The 8,661-nt window shown below is 42.4% G+C and overlaps 1 long non-coding RNA gene across 1 annotated transcript; it reads left to right on the top strand.

Annotated features, from left to right (window-relative positions):
• The first annotated feature begins 6,085 nt into the window (after positions 1–6,085).
• On the top strand, positions 6,086–8,661 carry LOC131517602 (uncharacterized). Its single transcript, XR_009264680.1, has 3 exons — positions 6,086–6,732; positions 7,057–7,101; positions 8,133–8,661. It is a non-coding gene; the product is annotated as an uncharacterized LOC131517602 (long non-coding RNA).

Below are 8,661 nucleotides of genomic sequence, written 5' to 3'. Positions count from 1 at the left end.
TCCCTGTTTCTTACACTGAATGTCCCCCTCTCTGCTTCCGATGCCTTGGAGAATACTTCCTCGCCTTCCTCCTGATACCCCAGAGCCAGCCTTGACCCTGTCACACACCTGAAAGGGGAGTTCAGAAACAGTCAACCTGGCTCCCAAAGGAAAGGGCTTGGGACCAAATGAACTGTGTCTGCCTCCCAGTTCGTCAATTTCTTGTTACTTAACCTCTGAAATCCCACATTCTTCATCTGCATCATGGGACCAGAGCAACTCCCTGTAGGTTTATTTTTGATTTGCCAAAAGCTATAATTTAAGTTGTAAACATTTTTTTTTTTTTTTTCTTTTTGGAGCAGACCACTATTTTGTCTTCCATGATTTCTCAGGAGCCACAAATGAATGAAAAGTTGTATGGCTTTCTTAGAGGATTGTCTCTTCCTTTCCTTTCCCCGGTTTATGTGGAAATAAACAGAAAGGAGACATGGAGCACAGAGAGAAGGAGGGAGGGACACGCACACTTTCAAACAGCTAGTTCTTGCACCATACTGGAAGAACTGGGGATTCCCATGGACGATAAAATGCATCTATGCGGCTCTGCCAGTCTCTCTCCAATGAGCAGGCAAGTAGGCAGGTGTGTTTTTCATGAAGTCAGAGGTGGAAGCAACATAGGAGCTGCTCCAAGCTGCAGTGGGTGGCTCAGTGTTCAAAATTCTCTTATATGGATCTAATCTGAAAATGAACGAACATCCAGCACTGGAGATCATGGGTGCCGGGGCCACGCCCTTGTCCAGGTGACGGGCTTTTTGCTCTGCAGTGTTCACAGGCTCTTTCCTGCCCACTCTTTTGTACCTTTGGGGTCACCGACAGGACAGACGTTAATTGCTTTTTAATTATAATTACAGATAAGGTTTCCTTTGGATATTGTAGTGAGTTGGATGGTGACCTCCCCACCACCATCTCCCCTAAAAGGTATATCTGTAGTTTAATCCCCGGAACTTGTGAATGTGAACTTATTTGGACAGAGGGTCTTTGCAGATGCAATTAAATTAAGGACCTCAAGAGGAGATCATTTTGGATTATACGGGTTGGACCCCAATCCAATCGCAAGTGTTTTTAAGAGATGCCCAGGGAGGATGTCAGGAGAAGAGGGAGGTGGATGTTGGTGGGGATGTAGCTACAGGCAAGGAAAGACTGCACTCACAGAAGCTGGGGAGGCAGGAAGGATTCTCCCCTAGCCCCTTCAGAGGGAGCAGGGCCCTGCCCGCACTTTGATTTCAGACTTCTGGCCTCCAGAACTTTGAGAGAATGAATTTCTGTTGTTTTAAGCTATCAAGTCCGTAGTAATTTGGTATGGTGGCCGTAGGAAACTAATAAAGTTACATCTCAAGCTCCAACTTACACTTTATATTTCCAGATTTTTCAGCCTTATTTTTACCGGCTTATGGTGAATGTGCGTGTGTTAACAAATACAAATAATACCAAAAATATCTGTTTTTATCATTTCATTTGTATCAATCTCTGTTCATAAAGGTTATTTTCTCAATACTGCCTGAACCCAAGGGAGAGCCATTACAAAGAGTGCCCTGAAGCAAGCAGATGTTCCCAGGAATTGAGGGTTGTGTTGCCCAAATTTCTATATACCATTCTATACACGCGGAAACATGCTGATACATGTTAGTAATTCCTATTTGGTAACTATCTCATAAATCGAATTCTTTTCTGTGTAATATATCCAGCAATTACTTACGCAAGTAGGAGTCTATGCTTTATCTGGCGCATATTTGAAAGGTTTTGGCTTAGCTGGACCAGAGAATATAGCTTTTATGATGTTGAGATCAGAAAACATAAGCTGCTTTTTCAAGGGGATGTGTCTATCAAAGTCAGGGCGTGAGACAGCACATAAGACCCTTCCTTTGCCTGTCAAAAGCAGCAGAGAAAGAATGGTGATAAATCATTGTAATAACAGTGGCAGTGGACTGTCAGCTCGGGGAGGGAATCCAGATGAATATCCCTTTCCAAGCCATCAGTTTTAAGCAAATGAGAGGCCTAAAGCACAGAGTAAAAATAACTGTTGTAAACCGAGAGAATGACTCCAGATACAGAAGATATTAACTGACGGGATTCCCTTTTTTGTACTTTCTCTTCAAGGATGTCCGGACACTGTACAACCTCTTTAAATCAAGGGTTTTACATTTGCAATTTCTTTTTAGCTCCGACAAGGGCCATGGTTGAAGTTTCTTATTTACCTTTGTCTCCCCGGTGCGTGGCACATGGTAATAATAAAGGTGATGACAGTGATCGCAAACACTCGTTGAGTGTTTATTTTTTGTCTGGCCCTATTCTAGGTGCATTGCATATAATTTGTCTTTGCAACAACCCCAGGAGGCAGGTGCTACCACTATTTCCATTTGCACATGGGAAAACTGGGGTGCAGAGAGGTCAAGGAGCTTGCCCAAGCCTCACAGTTGGTTATGAGCAGAGGTTCATGTGACCCCGGGTGGTCATATTCCAGAGCCCCTGACCTTTGCAGCTCCAGAACGATCAGCAAAAGCTTCGTGAATAACAACAATAAATTCACTCTTAACTTAGCACTCACTGTGTCTGCCACTGTTCTAAGTCTTTTGCACGCATTAACTCCTTTGCTATCGGTGTGTACTTATTCATAAATAATTTTTCCAGCTTTATTGCCCCTTACTTGACATATGACTTTGTGTAAGTTCAAGATGTACAATGTGGTGATTTGATACAAGTTACATTGCAAAATGATTACTGCAATAAGATGAGTTAACACATCTATCACTTGACATAAGTACAATTTGTGTGTGTGTGTGTGTGTGTGTGTGTGTACATATGGGTGGTGAGAACATTTGAGATCTATTTTCTTAGCAACTTTTAGGTATATAATACAGCATTTTATTTTACTTATTTATTTATTTATTTTTCAATATATGAAATTTATTGTCAAATTGGTTTCCATACAACACCCAGTGCTCATCCCAAAAGGTGCCCTCCTCAAGACCCATCACCCACCCTCCCCTCCCTCCCACCCCCCATCAACCCTCAGTTTGTTCTCAGTTTTTAAGAGTCTCTTATGCTTTGGCTCTCTCCCACTCTAACCTCTTTTTTTTCCCCTTCCCCTCCCCCATGGGTTTCTGTTAAGTTTCTCAGGATCCACATAAGAATGAAACCATATGGTATCTGTCTTTCTCTGTATGGCTTATTTCACTTAGCATCACACTCTCCAGTTCCATCCACGTTGCTACAAAGGGCCATATTTCGTTCTTTCTCATTGCCACGTAGTACTCCATTGTGTATATAAACCACAATTTCTTTATCCATTCATCAGTTGATGGACATTTAGGCTCTTTCCATCATTTGGCTATTGTTGAGAGTGCTGCTATAAACCTTGGGGTACAAGTGCCCCTCTGCATCAGTACTCCTGTATCCCTTGGGTAAATTCCTAGCAGTGCTGCTGCTGGGTCATAGTGTAGGTCTATTTTTAATTTCTTGAGGAAACTCCACACTGTTTTCCAGAGTGGCTGCACCAGTTTGCATTCCCACCAACGGTGCAAGAGGGTTCCCGTTTCTCCACATCCTCTCCAGCATCTATAGTCTCCTGATTTGTTCATTTTGGCCACTCTGACTGGCGTGAGGTGATATCTGAGTGTGGTTTTGATTTGTATAATACACTATTTTAAATACAATCATCATGCTGTATATTAAATCCTCAGAATTTATTCATCTTATAACTGAAAGTTTTATCCTTTGGCCAATATCTCCCCATTTCCCTCACCCCTGACCCCTGGCAACCACCAATCTTCTCTTTGTTTCGAAGAGTTTGGCTTCTTTAGATTGCACATGTAAGTGAGGACATCCAGTATTTGTCTTTCTCTGACTTATTGTACTTAGCATAATTCCTCGGGGTCCATCTATGTTGTTGCAAATGGCAGGATTTCCTTCTGTCTTATGGCTAATATTCCATTGTGTGTGTGTGTGTGTGTGTGTGTGTGTATACATATACATATATATATATAGTATGTATAATAGTGATTTCATTTCCTTCCACCCAGAAGTGGAGTTGCTGGGTCGTATGGCATTTCTATTTTTAATTTTTTGAGGCACCTCCATACTGTTTCCTGTAGTGGCTGTACTAGTTTACATTCCCACCGGTAGTGCACGAGGGCTCCCTTTTTGCCGTATCCAGGCCAGTGCTTGTTATTTCTTGTCTTTTTGAAGATAGCCACTCTAACAGGTGTGAGGTCAGAGCTCTTTGTGGTTTTGATTTGTGATAAGTAATCGAGTCATCACTGATGTTTACTGAGTGAACATATAGGTACTTTTTAAAAAAAATCTCTAATTTACTGGAGATAAGAAAACTGAGGCACTGAGCAGTTTAGGAAATTCTCCAAAGGTCATAGCTATTAAGGGGAAGGAGATCTGACTTACAATTGCTGGGTCACCTGGGGAGTCCCTGGGCTCTGGGACCCTGACCCAGACAGATCTGAAGGAGTCACGGAAGGTTCTTGGTCTTGTCATAAGAATGAATTCAAGGTCAGATACGAGGCACAGTGGGCAAGCAACACAATCGGGAAAGCTTATTAAAGGGAAACGTATACTTGAGAGATGGGGGAGGCAAGGGAGGGAGAGAGTGAGAGTCAGAGAGGGTGGGGGGAGAGAGAATGAGATACATCCTGGCGGGGTGGATTTCTCTCTCATCAGCTGTTGTTAACTAGGGGCAAAATATTCATTACCTGGAGCAGGAAGCAGGCTTTCTGCTTTTTCTTCCTAATTTGGTCACCGCTTTCCTGTCATGGCATCTGCCATCTTGGGCCTGTCTGGTTTGATCAGGCTTCTTGTAGAGAGCTGCCAGCATAGGTCTCTGACCTTCCAGTTAGCCAGCCATGACTTCCTCATTGTTGAGCTCCAGATATCCTGCTGGAACCTAAGTGCCTACTCTAACACTACTTACTGTCTGTGCTCCTAACCACTGAGCAATACCAAATCCTACATGAACAAATCATGAAATTCATCTTCATGGGTATGGGGTGGCGGCGGGGGAAGGCATTTGTTGAAAAGAATCATTGCCGCATCTTTAAGGCAGTTTACAAGTAACCATTTGCTGTAGTCAACTAATAAGCAACCAACTCAAGAACTTTTTTATTCATTCATTGAAGCAGCTTTTTCAGAACCTAAAAGTGACTGCATAGCAGTGCTTTGCTACTCAAAGTGTCGCTCTCAGACCAGGAGCATTAGCATCACCTAGAAACTCGTTTTAAAAATTCACATTGGTTAACATACAGCGTAGTCTTGGCTCTAGGAGTAAAACCCAGTGATTCATCCCATACATATGACACTCTGTGATCATCCCAACAAGTGCCCTCCTTAATGCCCATCACCCATTTAGCCCACCCCCTCCCCACCTCCCTCCAGCATCCCTCAGTTTTTTCTCTGTATTTAAGAGTCTCTTAAATATATATATATATATATATATATATATATATATATACCACATCTTCTTTATCCATTCATCAGTTGATGGACATTTGGGCTCTTTCCATAGTTTGGCTATTGTTGATATTACTATAAACTCCAGTGCTATAAACATTGGGGTACATGTGCTCTGGTGAATCAGCATTTTTGTATCATTTGGATAAAATCTTAGTATAGCGCAATTGCTGTAGGGTAATTAATTCTATTTTTAATTTCTTGAGGAACTTCCATACTGTTTTCCAGAGTGGCTGCACCAGTTTGCATTCCCACCAACCTGGGAACTTTTTTGAAAAGCAGACCCTCAGGCCCATCCAAGACTCATTGACCCAGAATTTGCATTTTAATAAGACCCCCAGTAGAGTCAGTGCAAATTGAAATCGGAGAAGGGCCCCTCTGGATCAAGGTTCTCAACTTTGGCTGCAAATCAGAATCACCTGGGGGACTGAGTGTGATTTAATTGGCTTGGGGGGTGTGGCCTCAGCAAGGGGATTTTAAAAGCCCCAGGTGATGCTAATGTGCAGTCAAGGGTAAGAACTTGGGGACTAGTGCAATGGTTCTTAATACTGGCTGCACATTAGGTTCATCCGAAATTTTAAAAATAAATCTCTGGGGTTGATATTTTTAAAAAGCCCCTAGTGATTCCAATGGGCAGCCAAGGTTTAGAACAAGTATAGGAGACCAAACTTGAGTTTTTTGGCCTTGCAATTATTCATTTAACAGTTATTTATAGCACTTTTTAATAATACAGGCAGGGAGGTGGGTAGAGGGCTATGCAACAGTAACCAGACACAGTCCCTGAGCTCAGGGAGTGAGGTGGGCAAGTTACTTCTCTCTGAGTCTCAGTTCTCTCATCTGAGGGAGTGGTATAGTGGGGACTGTCTCTATCACTTTCTCACCTTTGGCATAAATTCCTGTCCACACACCTAGCTGACTTCAGGCTTCTAGAGAGGCCACCGCTGATTGGATGAGGGTGAACACCTGATCGAGAAGTGGCCAATCCACGGGCTGACCAAAAGCCTAGCACTTGTGCTGTTAGCAAAGTAATGGTTTGTTTGCTGTGTTCTTGGACCAGAAAATACTGTTTCCTAGAACTAGAATTAGGACTGAGAAAATAAACAAAGTTTGTGAGAACTTGTTTGCTCCCCAGGGAGCTGACCTTTCTGAAAGAGCCTTTCCCAGGATGCCTTGCAGGAAGGTGTAGCACCTGTGAGTAGCCAGCCTGGAGCTACCTGGAGGACAGGATTTGGGCGTGAATGGGTAAGGATGCACTGTGGCTTGCTGGTCTGTTTCTTGAGGTTTTCATAGACTCCCAGTAGCTATGTATTGGAAAGATGATTAGCCTTCACTCTGAAACAACATGCTGGTAAGCATATATTGTCTACTCACGGTCTCACATGATATTGGGGATGTTTAATTCCCTTTGGCTTTGCCCAGAAAATGGGATTTTCCACTCATTCCGAGGAAACTGGTGCCAAGGAGGCATCTGCTCAAGTTCACCTGGTAAATCCAAGTCTGCCTGATATCACAGCTGTGCTGTTTTCATGATTTTTGATTTGTCCTTCGCTCTCATGCTTTCTACAGATGTTGCTCAGGAGGAGTTCCTCAGGACTTCTTTTTCTTGATAAGGTAAGTTTTTGGAAAAGTAAGAATGTGTGCATCATCGTTATGACTTAAGAGATTCCTCTGGGGTATGTTTACCTATTACTCTGCAAATTTTCCTAGAAAAATGAATTACCTTAAAGTTACATGAAATTAGGATCAGTTTTTGCCCATGTAAAATTTTTTCTTAGTCTTCTCATTTTTTCCCCTCATAATGATATCATATGTAGGGATCGGAGCCCGCCTGTGTGATTTGAGGAATAGTAGAGGTTGATTACTTAATGGATTGCCATAATTCCTGGACAGTTTAATCAAGGCATTCTATATCTCTGTTAATGCTGATGTATTGCATTGAAGGTGCATCTGTGTCATAGTTAAATTAATTTATTGGGCAGGGTTACCAGCTAATCATTGAGAGAATGGATTACTAGACAGATGAGTTTCAATTAAATAGAGATATGCTATCCAAAATGGTAGCCATGGCCACATATGACAGTCAAGCACTTGAAATATGGATAATTTGAATTGAGATGTGATATAGTTGTAAATCACACATTGGATCTTTGTAACAACAACAACAACACACAAGAATGTGAAATATTTCATTAAATGTTTTTGTATTGATTACATGTTGAAATGACAAAGTTTTGGATATGCTAAGTTGAACAGAGATCTTATTAAAAACTGATTTCACCTGTTTCTTTTTACTTCAACGTGGCTATTATAAAATTTCAAATTATGTGTGGTTCACATTTGGGCTTGTGTTATGTTTCTATTGGGCTATGCTATCCTAAATATGGAGAGTGGCCAGCCCTTGAAGAACTGATGTTTATGAAGGGGAGCATGGTATAACCCAGTAAGGGGGTAGAGAAGCAAAAAAAAAAAAAAAAAAAAACTGTAACGAAGAAGTGTTAGAAATTTGTCCTTTTTCACATTTTGCTACGAGTACAACTTAGTCCAAGAGACAAAAGGTAACTTACCTTGCCCAAGCTACCACTGTTGCAAATGCAATCTGGTAGTGGGATATATGCCTATGTATTTTCCCTCTATATCTGCAGTAATGGTAACTCAGCCACCAGCAGAATCTAGCTGACACCCAGTTGATGGTTGACCAGAAATCCCGTACCTTTCTGCCGGCCGCCATGGTACTCTGGAGCTGAAAATGGGTGTTGAGAACACAGTCTCTCAGGAGGCTCTGAGAAGGGCTTGAGTGAAATGGGTTTGCTGTGATGTGACAGATGGGCTCTGAGCGGCTGAGTCAAGACTGGGAAGCTCAGGCCTACCTGATACTGGTACATCTGGATCTACCCTTGAGGTCGGGCTTAGTGATGGCCTGGTCATGATAGGCCTGCTTGGAATGGGTTTAAATATTGGCTCTGGGGTGCCTGGGTGGCTCAGCTGTTTAAGCATCTGACTCTTGGTCTTGGCTCAGGTCGTGATCTCATGGTTTGTGGGATCAAGCTCCGCCTTGGACTCTGTGCTGACAGCGTGGAGCCTGCTTGGGATTCTCTGTTTCCCTTTCTCTCTTCCCCTCCCCCACTTGTGTTCTCCCTCTCTCTCTCTCTCTCTCAGAATGAATAAATAAAC

The sequence above is a fragment of the Neofelis nebulosa genome, chromosome 7 (genome assembly GCF_028018385.1).
Source record: "Neofelis nebulosa isolate mNeoNeb1 chromosome 7, mNeoNeb1.pri, whole genome shotgun sequence".
NCBI lineage: Eukaryota > Metazoa > Chordata > Mammalia > Carnivora > Felidae > Neofelis > Neofelis nebulosa.
Note: the sequence above shows the minus strand (reverse complement) of the source record. Positions and strands in the feature narration are given on the sequence as shown.